This window comes from Budorcas taxicolor, chromosome 11, assembly GCF_023091745.1.
Source record: "Budorcas taxicolor isolate Tak-1 chromosome 11, Takin1.1, whole genome shotgun sequence".
Lineage (NCBI taxonomy): Eukaryota > Metazoa > Chordata > Mammalia > Artiodactyla > Bovidae > Budorcas > Budorcas taxicolor.
The window spans coordinates 12,502,716-12,519,357 of NC_068920.1; the positions used below are offsets into that span (position 1 = coordinate 12,502,716).

The window sequence follows — 16,642 nt, forward strand, 5'->3', positions numbered from 1 at the left end:
GCAGTCACCCCGCTAAGATCGGGGCGGGGGGCTCCGGCGGGGCCCGCGGTCTCCCCCCCCACCCGCCCCCCGGCCCGAGCGCCGCCGCCGCCGCCGCCGCCGCCGCCGCCGCCGCCGCCGCTCAGTAACACGTCCCCAGGAGACGCGCAGGAGCAACACGTGATGTGTCTACTTATCAGGGTGAGAGGGGGAGAGCGGGGCTCCGAGCGTGCAGGCGGGCAAGCGGGGCGGGGGGCCGGGGCGGGGGCCGGGACGGCGGCCGGGGCGCCGGGGTCGCCAGCTCCTCGCCCACCTCCCTCCCCGCGGGGCGAAACGGAGGTGGGGGGCAAGCGACTGCGGAGTTGATGAACTTTGCACATCCAGAAACGCCATTTTGATTCCTTTTCCGGAACAAGTTTGCATCTCTGCTCGATCCCTTCCCGCAGCCCACCAGTCCCCTCGGCGTCCTCGCCCGGGAGCCCCCAGCGCCCTGGCCCGGCCGTGAGTACGCGCCCCCGGGCGTTCTGGCTCGCGGTCCCTCGGGCGGCCGCGAGATGTCCGGGGCTGAGCCGGGAGCGGCGACCTTTCCGAAGAACTTTTGGGGATGTGGGGAGGGTGAGGTCTGCGTAGGGCGCGCCGCACTTTTCGAACTCCGCGTCTCCCCCGGGGGCCGCGAGGACCCGGGAGCCACCCCCCACCGCACCCCACGGCCGCGGCGCTGCGTGCGCTCGGGGGGCCGGCGTGGGATGAGCCGGGCAGCCCTCGCCCCTCGGGCTGCTGCGCGCCGGGCCGCTCCTCCTCCCCGCGTCCTCCCCCCTCCTCCCTCCTCCTCCCTCCTCCTCCTCCCCTTCCTCCGCTCCCTTTCCCCTTCCCGAGCCGCCGGCTCTGCCAACCAGCTCCCAGCGCGAGCCGCCGGCCGCAGCGCCCCGCCGCCGGGGGACCTGATGCGCATCCATATTAGCCGTCCGAGCGCAGGAATCCGGCCCGACCCGCGCCGCCGCGCCCGCCGCCGCATTTATTTTTAACCGAGCTCCGCCGGGGGGACTCGGAGGGTGCGCGCCTGGCCGCCCAGAGACATCTTCCCAGCGCAGTTCTCCATCTTCCGCCCTCTCTCTCTCTCTCTCTCTCCCCCGACATCCCTCCTCCCCCCCCTCCATGTGGGAGGGGAAACTCTTCTACATACTTTCGAGTCCCTCTCGGGCCGAGAGGAGCGCGGAGATGACGGCGCCCGCCCGCCCGCCGCCGCCGCCAGGTATCCGGGGGTGCCATGCTCGGGGGGTGCCACGCTCGAGAGGGGGGGGGTGCTCGCCGGGGGTGGGGGGGATACCGCGCGGTGGGAAGCATCCGCCGCGCCCTGCGCTGCGGACTTTGATCGTCTCCGGCGGACGGCGCCGGCCCCGGAGGGGCCCTGCGCCTTCGCCGCTCCCGGCTCGTGGCTGCTGGTCACGCCGACCATCGCGCCCCGGGTGACCGCGCGAGGGGCGGGGGGGCGCGTCCGTGCGTATTGTTCTCTGGCCTTTCCGCTGGCGGTGTACGTGTTTTCGTGGGAGCCATCGGTGTGGAGCGGAGCCTGCATCGCGGGGGGGGGGGGCGGGGGGAGACCTCGGCGCCCGGCGCCGTCACGAGCACAGGAAGGAGGCCGGGAGCATCCGAGGCGGGGCCGCCGGGGCCCGCTTCGCCGCCCAGCTGTGGAGCGCGCTCGGAAACTTTTGTCCGCCGCCCGCTGGACCAATTTTTTTTTTTTTTTTTTTTTTTGCCGAGTTGTGGGGCTTCCCTGCCTCCTCCCATCCCAGCTCCGCAGCGTCCAGCAAGGCCGGGATGGGGGGGGAGGGGCTGGCGTCCAGGGGCTGGGGGACCCAGTGCGCCCCCCGCGCTCCCCCCTCCTCCTCGGCCCGGCCCCCCGCGCCCACCCGCCCCCACCTCCCCGCTCGCGGTCTCTTAGGAAACTGCGACCTTAATGGTTGCTAAGGAGCAGGGGAGGTCCTTCCCGTCGCCGGCCCCCTCCCTGGGAGCGGCGCGTTCTCTGGACCGGGCCGAGGGTCGCGTCGAGGATGTGAGGGCTCGCTCCCCGCCGCCCGCCGGGCCAGGGGAGGCGCGTGAGTGCGGGGCGCGCTGGTCCAGTCCACTCCTCGGCGGGGCCACTTTGCTTTTCGGACGGGCCGGGGGTCGGGGGGGAGGGCGATGTGTGGGTGGGGGGCAGCAGAGAACTCCCCCCACCTCCCGGGCGCGGGACCGACCGGTTGACAGGCGCCGCGTGCAACTCGCGTCCCGCGTCCGCGGTGCATCCGTGATGGGTTATAAAAGAGGAGAAAAGTATTTCTCCTTGCTCAGCACATTTGCCCTGCCTGGCTCCTTACTGGTTAGAAGATAGAACGTGAGCCCAGATCCGGACGAGCAGTTCACATTCCATTACGAAATTCTACACGGCTTCAGAGCCAGCAGCAGCACACATTCGGGCCACTTTGGAGTTTTTTCGGCTTCTTCTTTGGGGGGGTGGGGGTGGTGGAGAGATGGAAAGGCGAATTAAAAAAAAAAAAGCACAACTCTGGGGTATGCTGAAAAACCTGTCTGAGGGTTTTCAGCAGCAGAAACATTCACCCCACGCTTGTTTTAGAGTTTAGATTTAAAAGCCAGTGGAAATGGAGTTTGCCTGTTGGATAGAGATGCTGGAAATAGAGAGGTGTTTCTGTCTTGAAGAAGGGACTGGAGGTGATTTCTGCGAAGGCTGCCGAGTCGTTAATGTGCATCCCATGTTTCCCGGGTAGTTTTCTTCTAGATATGCGGTGGTGTGTGCCTGCGCGCGAGTGTGTTCGAATTTAATTGATGTGGAAAGCAGAGAAAAGGGAACTGCAAAGAAAAGGATGGTTTTTGTTTTGTTTTTCCCCACGGCCCTTAAAAGCATCCTCTAGGGTTGTGCCTTCTGGAGTAGGCAGGTATGGTTCTAAGTCCTAATGTAACCCGGAAGTCTTGTTAGAGGCTGAAGCCTTGACTGAAAAATTTTTTCCCTCTCGCTTTCTCTTTTTAAACGTGTAGTTCTTTTCTTCCTTCGAGAGTCACACAATCACACAAATTATTCTTCAAGTAATTTATGCAAAGGTGAGTCACTAATTTTAGTTATTCCCACCCCCACCCCCCCCCCCCATCTTTTACCTTTGCCCTTTGGAGGAAACTTCTGGGTATCCTCTCATGGATCTTGCTTTGATGTGTTTTGGGCTTTGGTTACACTGATGAATTAAACATTTGAATGGCTTTTATCAAGTTTTAAATGTGTGAAAAAACACCTTCCTTCCCACCCCACCCCCCTTTACAAAAGAAAGGGAGAGCCCTTTGATTTGTTATTTGTTTACCTTGTGCTTCATTTTAGGTTGTTAATGAACTTGCACTGTTTTATTATTCTAAAAAATACTGCCAAACAGGTTGTATTTTAGGATGTTTTGTTTTTAAAGAGGATTTGCTGGTTACGTGATACTCGTAAGAAAATGCTGCTGGCCTTTTCTGTTACGTGGCATATCATTCTCTGGGTTTTTCTGAATATCACTTTGTTTCTCATCAGCAATTCAGAGCCTGGGCCCTTATGGCAGACAAGCGTTTGTTGTGTGATGGGAAGATGGGTCTGACTCAGCTGACACAGGTGGGGCATCCATTCCTAACTGTTTGCATCATCTCACAAGTGACCCTTTGATGGAAGGGTCTTTTATTTTAGACTTCTTCAGGCAGGCTCCCGAGGTCTCATTTGTAGGACACATTCTGTATCCAACATAAGGGCAGAATATTGAAGGAGGAAAATAAGGCTACTGAGCCAGTCTGTATCGTCCCGTCAGCAGTTGTGGATGGATTCCTTGCTGTGTGCAGGGCCCTATCCAGTTGCCATTATGTGGTTTGCATTTTTACCCAATTTTGAACTGCTGTGCTAGTCTACTTCCTAAAATCAGTTTGGAAATCTTTGCTGGTTGTGTTATGCTCAGTTGTTACCATCATTTATTACCTTCAGTGAAGGATATTTCCTGGTTAATGAAATTAAGAAAAAAGTCTACCCTTTGTGGGGTTTTGTTATGGCATAATTAATATAAACTTAACTCCTGCCGAAAATTGATTAAAAGTGCTCACTCGAAGTAGTCAGAAGTGAATCCTTTTGATGTTTCTATTCATTATCCTTCTGAAAAGTAGGTGGTGCTTAAAAGGTCATAGGATAAGGGTTGCTAAGCAGCTAAACAGAAGGATGCTAAAATTAACCGAAGCATTTTTGAAAGGGAGTCCTCCCCTGTTTGACATTATTTAACTAGATTTAATTAATTTCTGAATCCTTCATGTCCTTTGGCCTAGGAAAGTAGGATGTTAAGTTTGTTTTGTTTTTGTTATCATATTTAAATAATCTCTCTCTTGTAAGTGTCTTTTTATTGAAGTTCGTGCTCTGACCAGACCTGGTGTCAGATGGCAGCTTGTCTGGGTGAACGTCTTGTCTGTTAACCTGTGTGTTCAGATTAAATCCTCGCTTCCCTAGGAAAGGTGTGTGTAACATCACCTTATTTCATTTATTAATAACAGATGGCTTAGTTTGGGAAACATGCCTAACCTGTGAAGTGATGTCTTATTTTGCTCTTTACTAAACAGGTTTGTGTTTGGAAGCTCGGAATGCAGTAGACAGTCAGCAGGGCGCAGGCGGTAGAGCCTCTCCTGACCCAGGACGGTGGTCTTCTTCCCCTTTTCTGCTGTCAGGTTAAGTTTTGATAGAGCGCCTCCTTTTCACTCCACCTCCCCATCTCAGTTCATTTCAACCCCTTTTTGAAAATAATTCCATTAGATGTAGAGTATATTTGGCACCAAGTGTTCAAAAGCAACACTTGAAGGATTTTGGAGTTTTTCAGTGAGAAGAAAAAGGGTTGTAGTCTAACCAGAGCCATGGTTGGTAACCATCTCTTGGCTGAAAAGCAAGCTTACTGCAGCTCAGAAATTTCCCTGTCTCAAGGTTACTTGTGTGCATCTGACCTGCCAAACAGGCAAAGTTGAGTAATGTTTTTTATATCCAAATACAATGAAGAAATCAGATGGGTTTTCTTGGGAGGGGCAAGGTTAGTGAGTTTTCTTTCTGTCTTTTAGACTTAGAAAGTGGATTCTGAGTAGAAATACCCATGGCTATCTTCAAAAAGCAAGGGTTAGCCTGTGATCTCCGCACCCTGGGCGGCCTACCTGTAAACCAGAGGGAAAAGGTGTACCCTCTGAAACAAGACGGAGGCATACACTGTGCCTTCTGAAATGCATCACTTATTTTTAATTTCCCCTGCACCCAAGGAAGGCAGAATACAGAGAGGAAAGCCATCTGCGGGGTTGTCTTGATGACCGAAGTGGAAGAGTGAGGAAGATGGGGCGGGAGGGTGATGGGCTTTTTCCTTTTCTGTTAGCTGTCCTCTGGGACGGAGTCACCTGCTGTGCTGGCCTCTGTTTCCCTCCTCACCTTCCCTGGGTGTTGTAGGAAGGGCAGCTGAGAGTAGCTGGCAGTGGTTGGTGGAGACTGGGGGCGGGGGTGGGGACGGGAGGGACGCCCCGGAGGAGGGCGCAGGGAGCTGTCCCTTGCAGCAACTGGTGCATCTTGTTTCGGATGGTACTCTGGGTACAGGTGAGCCAGTCTGCCCATCAATAAAGGTGGCTGCCAGTGAATAGGTGCTTAGACAAAAGAAGTGGGAGAGGGTGGAGACTGTTTGTTCAGTGTGATTCAAGCAAGCAGTGCTAATAGAATTTGAAAGCCTCTGTGAAGTCCCTGAGTCTGGGTACGGGCAGTCCGGCGGGATTCACCTGAGCCCTTTCAGACTCGCTGAGGGCGGGTGGTCCTGATGGGGGTGAGAAAGCCCAGGCAAAAGCCCCACATTCTTTGTCAGCCGGCCAGACGGGCAGAGAAAAGGTCTCAGTGGGGGTAATTAGATAAAGCTTTTAAATGGCTCTATTTGTTTTTTCCCCTGGCTGGTTTGGTATCTCATCTCTTCTCCCGCCTCTTTCAGAAGCTGCTGGTAAGACGGTCCTAAGAATGTTGGAGGCTGTTAGTGGTTTCGTTACTTGGGACATTTCATTTTTCGTTAGGGCGGACCCTGGACAAAGTGAACTTCACCCTGCTTTTGTGGAGGCCTTGAACAAAGATTTGAATTTTATCCTCAGAGCGGGAGCGGCACAGTGTGAGGGCTGGGTGGGTATATTAACCCATTTTCCAGCTGTGCCAGCCTCCACCCTGTGGCTGGTAATAAATCAAGCCCAGGACCCAGAACTCCCAGCTCCAGCCTCACTCCAAACAACACCTGCTTTTTCAAGTCAGCTTGGCCTCAGAAGACAGAGCATCAAATATACAGGGCCTGTTTATCTGTGTGTGTGTGCTTTTTAAATGAGACCAGATCCTTTGACAATAATTGAATGCGAAGATGTAAGGCAATTAAAAAAGAAACTTTTCTAGCCTTTGGCAGCATTTTTCTTGATGAACATGATTACAGACATTTTTTTTCCGTAGGTTTTCTACCTCGTGAGATCATTGTAAGGATAAAATAAATGTTTCAGAAAGTCAGAATCTATATATGGAAGAAAGTGGTGTATTTTGAGCTCAGGAAGCTTTGTGGGTATCCACTCTGGATTTCCTTTCCAGAATTGTGCACAGCTCCAGTACTCAGGCAGAGTTTATGTTTGCTTCGAGTGCCCAGAGACAAACAGGCCAGCACATTATTCTTCGTGAAGTTTACTTGTGTGCTTATCTGCTCAGTAGTGTCTGACCTTTGTGACCCCATGGACTGTAGCCCGCCAGGTTCCTCTGTCCATGGGATCTTCCAGGCAAGAATACTGGAGTGGTTGCCTTTTGCTTCTCTCGGGGATCTTCCTGACCCGGGGATGGAACCCGTGTCTCCTGCAGTGCAGATGGATTCTTTACTTGCTGAGCCATCACTCAGGGATGAATTTTAAGGGACAGGCAGGTGGTAAGCTTTGGGTGCACTCTTTAGAGCAGTGGCTCTCAGCTTGGTGGTTCTCCCCACCGCCCTGGCGCAGGGGGTGCCTGGCAACTGTCTGGACACCCTGATTGCCTTGCTAGGGGAGGGGATGCACCGGCCTTCAGTGGGTCCAGGCCAAGGATACTGCTGCTCTTCCCACAATGCACTGGGAAGCCCTGCAACAAAGGCTCATCCAGCCCCAAATGTCAGTAGGTGGAGGGTGAGAAAGCCTGCTTTAAAGGTCCAGGCCCGTGTGCCGTGTGCAGGCAGCCAGGTGTTCTCGCTGTGAGGCACGTGGCGTATTTGGGGATCTGGAATTCCATGGAGCGGGTAAGGTCTCCCTCCAGGACTATAAGGTGCCGTGTTGGCAAGTCCAGGATTTCACAGGAGATTGGGGGTTGGGCAGGACATTTCAGTGCCGTTCTGTGTATTAAAAACCCCTTTAGTCAATAAAAGTTCCAGAACGTTTCTGCTTCTAAAACAAGCCAGATCCGTAGGTGCTGGGAAGGTGCTCTGATAGGTGGTGCTTCTTCGCTGGTTTGGGAAACTGACTCCGGTGCTGTCATCCGCCCCCGCCCTCATGTTCTCAGTTGTGTGGAGGGTACCACCCCCACCCCCCTGACTGCTTTTCCCTCAGTGTTTGAACAAGCCCCTACTTGCTTGACAGTTCATGTTTTCACCCTTGTAGTCTTGCTTATTTAAGTTTTCTTAAGTTTTTGCAAAATTCTTACATAACTTTCCACCCTTGTTAAAGTGCAGTGTTGAGGGGGTGGGGCTTCTGTCCACATGTTTCCCCTCGAGCGGGCACCTGGCTGACCCCAGGGAGGGCTGGGGACGGATCGAGGGGGGCAGAGACGGTAGTGAGTTTTATGTTTTGGGGGCTTCCGGGCCTCAAAGACCCCAAAAGGAGGTTGGTTTGAAGGAAGAAGAAATGTGGTATACAAACACTAAATTGTGTTTTCCCAGACCAGACATGTCCGAGGAGAGTGGTGGGAGCCATCTTTAGCCACAGGTGCCACTTGCCTGACCCGTGTCCTGGTCTACCCCACCTCTCAGCTCAGAGGCAGGGGTGGGAGGGAAGCTTTGGAGCAAGAAAAAGGCAGGAAGAGAGGGGGGACGATTCCCGAAAGGGCGGGGCGGCCTGTGGTGGGAAGTGACAGTTGCCCCCAAAACCATCTGGGCTGGCACTTACTTAAGAGAAGCGTTGCACATTCTGCAGGCAGCTTTCTTTACGTCCTCATCCTGCCGACAGGCTGTCAGGGTCCCTCCGTTCCCGTCCCCCTGGGCTAATGGTGGCAGTGACCTGCCTGGAAGCCACCTTTACCACGCGGCTCCTGGGGTGGTAAGAGCCTTGCGTCTGGTGCCCCGCTGCCCCCTCCCGCACCCTGTAAACCAGCCACTGCCGCTGCCTGTCTCCACTGACAGCTTTTGCCAGGCTGAGGGTCGCCTGCAGGTGCATCAGAGGGAACTTGCAGAGAGAAGAGTCCCTCCCCCCACTTCTGGAAGGTGAACTGAAACTCACCATCTGCCCAGCCTTCCAGGCCAGTCCCTGACTCGGGTCTCTCCCACCCCAGCCAGACCCCCCTGGACACCCCTGTGCTGTCCAACTCCAGGGTCAGCTGCCCCGCTGTCCTGACCGAGGCTCTCCTCGGGTCACAGACACCTCCCAAGTCAATTTCCTGGCACCTTTGTGCACCCTCCGGTTGGTGGACACTAGCCATGCGTGGGGTTTGCCGGCCGAAAAACATCTCTTGGCTCCCTGCTGTCTGCAGGAAGAAATCCAAACTCGTCGACTTGGCACACGAGGACCTTGTCGGCGGTTCCCAGACGGCCTTCCTAGTTCCAGCCCTTCCCACTCCCACTCCACGCGGCGGCCACAGTGCAGGAGCTTCTGCTTCTCCGTGGATCACTCACTTGGCTCTGTCCCCACCCCCCCATCTCCTTGCGAACATTTCTTCACTCTTCTTTCAAGACCCATCTTAAATACCACCTTTTGCATGGAGAATCAGGTCCTCCATCAGAATAACCCTTACCCCATCTGGCCGGTGTGTCTGTTGTAATTTACCTGTTGGCATGTTTTCCCCATCTGGAGAACAGGCAGTGACTTCAGATCATGTTTTTCCATCTTCTGTACCTGGCTCAAGGGTTGCATTTGGTGTTGCTTGTCAGTCACTCAGTCGTGTCCGACTCTTTTTCGACCCCATGGACTGTAGCCCGCCAGGGCTCCTCCGTCCCTGGGATTTCCCAGGCAAGAAGACTGGAGCGGGTTGCCGTTTCCTTTTCCAGGGGATCTTGCCGACCCAGGGATTGAACCCGCATCTCTTGCATTGGCAGGCGATTCTTTACCACTGAGCCATCTGGGAAGCCTCAGGGGTTGTGTAGTTGATGCTTATTCAGTAATTATTGTTTAATCCATTTTCAAATACAAAAAAAACAGAGTTTTTCTGAAGAGGTGAAGGTTATTTTTGGAAAAGAGCACTATAATTTGAGAAGCTAAGTCCTAAATATCAGTACAGATTAAGAGAAGGAAACTAAAGTTTTCCAGCAAACCCGTCTCCCAGAAATTGGGTGCTAAGTGCACACTGGTGGGAAAGTGTTTTGAATTACAGAAATTTTAAAATAAAAGTTTGCTCAGCTTAATTTACTCAGAATTAAAGAGAAAGAAAACGTTGTTAATGCCTGATTGCTCTAAAAGCTGTCACACTGGGGCCCTTACTAATTATAACCACTTTTCATGGCTCTTGGTTTGAAGTTTATATTAAATAGGAGAGATGGGCACACAGATCAAAGACCAGAATCATTTCAGAGCTCCAATGTGTGGGCCCATTTTCTCTGCTTAGTTAGATTTTTGTTTCATTAGTGGTATGAGTTAATAGGAGTGTTGGTCTGTATATAATTTAACTTTTCTTTTTTGCCATTACTGCTTGGATTTAACACAAAATGCCAAACCAGAAACCTACAGGGTACAGATCTTGCTTTATTTGAGTCTGTGTGCACACAATATACATTCATACTTACGTGATAGAAGTTGATTATAGATCATATTTATAGAAAGAATCATTTCCGCTATTCTATGGGAAATTCCTTTATGCTGAAACTTTATTGTTAAAAAAAACACAAATACTTCGAATACACAAAATCATCTCAAAATCTTTTCTTAGCTTTCTTCTAAAAGAGGTACATATGTCTTCAGAAATAGGGGAATATGGAAGACAACGCAAAGATGGGGTGAGAGGCATTTTATGGATCCTTTTATACCTTTATATTTGTAACTGTGGTTAGGTTTCCTTTTCAAATAAGGAATTAAGGTGTTTTTTTTTTTTTAACATTAGAAGATCTTACTATCCTTTATACAAGATAAAATCCTAGTCGATTGAAAGTACATTATTGCTACCCTTAAATATTCCTTAATGTCCTCACCTGACAACGAGTTTAGGCTCAGATCTGGCAGATACATTCAAATATATTAGTCCAACTTCATCTTATTTCTAAGGAGACGTGTATATTTTCCTCTCCTGTGAAAAAAAGGTGTTTGTTTTTTTTTTTAAGCCATTTTCTCTTTGGCTTTAGGGCTTTTGATTGTTTGCAAGGGTAATTACATAAAACTGCCTAGTGAGCATCTCAAACAGGTTTTCACAACTTGGTCAGTTAAAACTACATTGGATCAAACTGTTCCACTTAAAATTTTGAAGCAAGTATAATTTAAAGGAGGCTCAGTTCGCACACCTTAGTCTAAGTTACACTTGCTTTTAAAGTCATGAAAATAAAGTTTCTGAAAACTGTTTGTTGTTTGAAAGCTTACCTCTGTCCATGGAATTCCCCAGGCAAGAATATTGGAGTGAGTAGCCATTCCCTTCTTTAGGGGATCTTCCCGACCCAGGGTCTCCTGCATTGCTTAGTGAAAGTCACTCAGTCATGTCTGACTGTTTATGACCCCATGGGCTATACAGTCCATGGAGTTCTCCAGGTCAGAATACTGGAGTGGGTAGCCTGTCCCTTCTCCAGCACATCTTCCCGTCCCAGGAATTGAACTGGGGTCTCCTGCATTGCAGGCGGATTCTTCACCAACTGAGCTATCAGGCAGGCAAACTCTTTCACCATGGGAGCCGCCAGGGAAGCCCCTGGTGAAGCTCTACAATCCTGTTTTCCTAAAATACTGCACTGAGTTGGATTCAGTATCCCATTCAGCCTCCTTTTGGAAAACAGGCACGTTCCACCCCTGAATTTGCAAACCTCGTAGTGCTTTTTTTGTTTTTTAAACTCATAGATCTTTATTCAACAAATTTGAACTTCAGCAATGCGACAGCTGTGATAAGCACCAAGGATATTACTAGTGTGAGAAAGAGGCAGTGGCTAGCTTCGCAGACATGGAAAGACCCTGGACCACTGAGTGGCCTGCGTCCGGGCGGCGTGTTTGGTGCGGCAGGGGCGTGGGATGTGCTGGCGGGGTGGAGGATGCCGAGAGGAAGGGGCGTGCAGGGGCACGCCCTGAGGCTGGTGAGGAGGCCGGAGTGCGGAGAGGAGCCCACCAGGCCTGAGGACCGTGTGTGCGGCGCGGTGGGCGGGGCCGGAGCCGCGGCGCCTCCCTTGCAGGTATTTGGAGTTTTCCCTGAAGAACTCTGGGAATCCTTGCAGGGTGTCAGGCCAGGGACTGGCATGATGAGATTTGCATTTTTAAAGACCACTCCTGGCCAGAGTGGAAGATCATCTAGAGCAGAAGGCAGCAACTCTTCCGCCTTCTGTTTGCAAGACCGTCGAGGTTAGTGGTTCGCGGCTTTGAGAAGCAGCGGCGGTGCGGACTGGCTGGCAGTGGAGGTGGGAGCCTGGGTGGCTTCGGTGGAGCTGGAGGCCGGAGGAAGGGCCGGAGGCTGGGCGACAGGATTTTCAGGCCTCTGGCTTCCCTGCCGGCCGGCTGGTGCTGCCCCTCTCCGGGATCAGGTTGCGGGATAAAGCCAGGTTTATGAACCAGGTACAGTTCCCTGCCCTTTAAAGAAGTGATGTGTTTGAACTTTATCGCGGTTTTCTCTGCTTGGACTGTTTTCATGGGTTAAAACGTTAATGTACCTGGTGTGGGTGACTCTCGGAAAGGACTTCTGTAAAAATGAGAGACACGGGTGAGGTTCTTACCTATGGCTTCCTCCTCCCCTCCCCTCCCTCCTTTTCTTTCCTTTTTCTCCTTTTTAATTTCCTGAGGCCAAAAGGAAGTTGGAAGAGTTCTTGCCGGTTCCGAATGGTTTTCAGATGAGACGCAGGGCTAAAGTCTTGAGCGCATTTAAGTTTCTGTTTGCTTTAGAGATGCTTTATCTCTTTGACTTGAGCCTGGGGCTCGGGGGCAGAGGCTGCAGGTAAGAACTGAGGCAGGACTCAAACTTGCCCCAGTTTTCCCCCGAAGAGGGTCAGAACTCTTCTGCTGACCTGACTGTCCCAACTTTCCTTAGTTTTACAGTCCCCGCTGATGCTCTGAGTGTGTTAGAACGACATCAGTATTTCGCTTGACCAGTAATGTGTGTGGAAGCAAAGTCCCTTCAGTGAACCAAACTTGCCGCGTGTCTGCCAAGGGTGCCAAAGGAAGAGAGTCCATCCTTGCCCAGGGCTGGTCGCCACTGAGCCGCGGCCCAGCCTGTGTCGGACCATCTCCGGTGATGGCAGACTTGCTGTCTGTTCCGAGGCAGTCCGTGGAGTTTTACTCCATTAGTTACCTTTTTTTTTTTTTAATTCTTCTCAAGGCAAACAGAATCTTTTTGGAATGGAGCTAGAAAGTGGTGTGTTTTCTGCTGAGTTGGTGAAAGCTGGGAGCTGGAGGACAGGCCGCTGCCGTGTGCAGTCTGACCCCCAGAGAGTCCCTGGGGACTGACTGCCACCCTCCTGACTTCCTCCTGCACTCGAATTCCTGCTTCATGGGGGGTGGGAGGGGGTCCTGCCTCACTTGGCCTGCTCGGCCATCCTCTTGGGTGTGAGCTAGGACTCCATTCTTCCAACAGCCGCCAAGAAAGCATGAACAGTGCTGCTGGATTTGAGCAAAGCTTCTCTCCGAAGTCATAGAAATGACTCATCCAAACCACCCGTGAGCCCCAGTCTGCCACCCCCCGCTCCCCACTTCTCTTTTCTATGGGATCCATCCTGACCCAGGTCACCCCACCGCTGGTCCCCAGAAAGCGCTGCCCCACTCAGGGAGAGCATGATTTTTCATCTTTTGCTTAAAGAGCACGGATGTTCCCGCATCAGCAACCTCACTCTTATTTGTACGGATGGCACACTTTATCCCAGCCGTACATTTGATAAGATGAGCTGATGAAGGGAAGAGCTCCACAGAGACCTTGCCCCTGCCACTCTTTCCAGCTGAAACACCTTGGTGAGGGTGTGCTGGGAAGGGGACTTGAGAAACGGAGTTTATGGCATCTTTTAGAAAATTCAAATCTTAAGGTTCAGTTGCACGCAGCTCAGCCCCTCACCTCATCATGACCCAAGCCAAAGTGTGGATTTGGAGATCTAATACATCTGTCACAAAAATAGCTTACAGGGATGGCCTTGTAATGTGTCCAGAATTGGGGTGGGTGGTACGTGCAGTAGCCAGTTCATGATGACGAAGGTATAAGCTCGCTTGCAGATAACCCGCCCATAACTGCTGGATAATGGTGACAGTTCTTGCTCTCTGTTGGGTGGTTTCTTTCTTTACATGGCTGTGTGTTTAATCCCTGGTGTTGGTTCTTGAAGGGCTTGGGGTGGTCACATTATTGCACTTAGAGATCATAACCAAAATGGCTTGGCGGGCTTTGCTGCCTTTACAGCGGATGGAATCTGGGGAGGCTCCTTCGGCTGGCTGGCAAGTCTAGTGTTGGCTCCTGCTGTGTCCTGCATCTACAGACGGCAGAGGACAGAGAAATCCAGTAGAAACTGTGACCTGGTTATTCATATTATAAACAAATCACCGAGAGTGCATTTAAATACAGTCAGCAGTCGGCCCTTGGTGAAAAGCTTAAGTAGTCAAAGCCCACCTGTATTTGCTTTAAGTCAGATAAACCAGATGTTGTATTTTAGGCCGTCTCCTGCCCGCGCTAGACTTAATCCATATATGACTCCAATCTTAAGTAAAAAATCTCAGGTTCCCGCACTTTTTCACCATTCTGTGGTTGTTAGGTTTTTCATCTGGAAAAACATTCGCGTGCTGGGGGAAGCAGTCCTGTGACCTAAGGTTTCAGGCACACACCAGTTATGTCGTTGTCCTGAACTCTTGACATGGGTCATCCCATTCCGCCTTCACACCCCCTCGTGGCCCCCATGATGTAGGTAGGATCATTATTCTCTTTATTTAGAGGAGGAAACAGACCCAGTGAGACAGCCAGCTCATCGTCGTCGAACAGCCTGAGCCCAGAGCCCATGCTGGCGGCCAGTGCTCCACTTCTCCCAAGATGCCGTGACATTGTCCCCAAGTGAATATGCCCCGAAAGCCTGCTGTGTAGAGCCGTGCGGTACACGGCAAGAGGAGAGTCAGGGACACGCATGGGACAAAGCTGCTGGCTCTTGGAAATAGCAGATTAAAACCCAACCTGTGAAACGAGTCTACGTGGTTTTTAGACCATCACTTCTGTGGAAGATCAATGGGGAGGGGAGGGTTGCTAGAGAGAGAGGCCTACAGAGGTGCTTCATTGTTGAATTGCTAAGTCCAGCTCTTTTGTGACCCATGGACTGTAGCCCACCAGGCTCCTCTGTCCACAGAATTCTCTAGGCAAGAACCCTGGAGTGGGTTGCCATTTCCTTCTCCAGGGGATCTTCCCAATCCAGGGATCGAACCTGGATCTTCCTGCATTGCAATAGGTGGTTTCTTTGCCACTGAGCACCAGGGCATGGGTTGCAGAGATGCTGCTGGTTGACAAATCAGCCGGCAGGGAGTGGCTGTCCCAGAGCACCTGGGGCCCAGGAGACCCTGCTGAGAGTGGGGAGAGGCCCTGATTATCCTGCTGGGGGCCTCACTGTCCCCAAGTTCCCATCAGACGCCCCAGGGGGTGGGGGGGGTGGGCCTGCACTCGGGGCTTCTGCTGGTCCTGTGTGAGGTGGGGAGTGGGGTACACGCCTGCCCCTCAGCTTCTTTCTCATGGACACCCACGTTTAACCTCACTGAAAGTGCTTGATCACCGATTCCAAGTAAGCATGCTGTGTCGGCCACTTTGGAAGGGCCGGGACAGTGTCGGCTCTGTAAGTGTCTGGGAACGAGGGTTCCTGGAGAGCCTGGGTCCTCCAAACAGGTCCCTGTTCTTCGTTGTCATAACAGGGCATTCCCATTTCATTTAATTTATAAAGTCAACATTTTGCCTCAGAGTCACTGGTCTCTGGTTCCGGGGAGGTTGGCGCAGTTGATCTGATTACTGACCTGGGGCTTCCCTGGTAGCTCAGCGGTACAGAAGCCGCCTGCAATGCAGGAGACAAGGGTTCCATCCCTGGGTCGGGAAGATCCTCTGGAGAAGGAAATGGCAACCCACTCCAGTATTCTTGCGTGGAGAATCCCATGGACTGAGGAGCCTGGCGTGCTGCGGTCCATGGGGACGCAAAGAGCCACACAAGACTGAGCGACTGAACAATTGCTAACCTGATGTTTGAGTTTGTCCTTATTTAAGGGAGATAGCCTCAAGGAGAGGTGTTTTGTTTTGTTTTCCCCCCCTGCTTCTTAAGCAGTAGGAGCTACAGGAACTGCGGGACAGCAGTGGAGGACCCCCTGTCTCCCTTGGGATGTTACTGGGGCGGGGGGTGTCCTACCCTTTTATGGGGGCCCACTCAAGCAAGTTGTGGAACCAGCAAGTCTTAAATTGTGATGAGGGCTTCATGGCCTGTTTCCTGTTTCCGGTGGGTCTGTTGGAGAAGGGTTGTTTTGAAATTTAGTAACAAATAGAGAATTTCAGCGTCCTGTGCTACCAGCTTGACTATAACCGACCTAGCTTCCCCTTACTACCACCATGATTCTTACCGTTGCTATTTTGCTGGTGGCAGTTTGACAGTTCCAGTGAAAGAGCAGGGCAAGAAGTCTCGGTTGAAGACCAGCATCCCATGCTGTCTCTTTCTCAGGGTTGGAATCAGCTTCCTGCATCGGAATGCTGCTCGACACCTCCCCCAGGCACTAGGCTCCGGGGAGGCGAGGATGCGTAAGACGTGGTCCAGCCCTGAGACGCACCAGTGCGTCACAACCGGCAGAGACACCAGGACAGGCAGTGGGAAGCAGTCGGGAAAAGAGGAAGTGGTGGGGTCCTCGGATGTGGACGGCCAGCCACGTGGAGAAGCACGTAGGGAAGGGGAAACGAACGTCTAGGCTGAGAGGAGTGTGAGTAGAGGCCCTGGGGGATGACAGCACGGGGCTTCCTGGGGGATGGGATAGACGGGCGGTGGGATGAGGCCAGAGAGCAGGGTCGGGGTGCTGTGTCGAGTCGGGGTGGAAGGGGTGTTGAGAGGTGTCTCTGGCAGAATAGACGGCCGGTTGTGGAAGCAGTCGTGCGCCAGGGAGTGCTTTGAAGCCGGGTTGCGATGTGAGAAGTTCTGTCCTGGAGAGAACTCTGCTAACCCTTTAGAAAAATCAGGTTGCAGAGGAGACATATCTGGCAGGGCGAACTTGACGTTGGTGCTGTACTGAACAGAATTATTTCTTCTCCTTTTTTTTCAAAGAGATTTTTTTCAGTCCAGGACATGGGGGCTGCTGTCTGGGGTGGTGTTAAATGATC

General features: G+C 52.3%; 1 protein-coding gene across 2 annotated transcripts in view; it reads left to right on the plus strand.

The window, feature by feature from the left end:
• Nucleotides 1-289: 289 nt before the first annotated feature.
• Nucleotides 290-16,642, plus strand: part of RREB1 (ras responsive element binding protein 1) — a 121,052-nt gene continuing 104,699 nt past the window's right edge. For both annotated transcript variants that reach the window (XR_008200120.1, XM_052648106.1), the window contains exon 1: nucleotides 290-480. The gene's annotated coding sequence lies outside the window, so the exon portion shown is untranslated. The remainder of the gene's footprint in view (nucleotides 481-16,642) is intronic.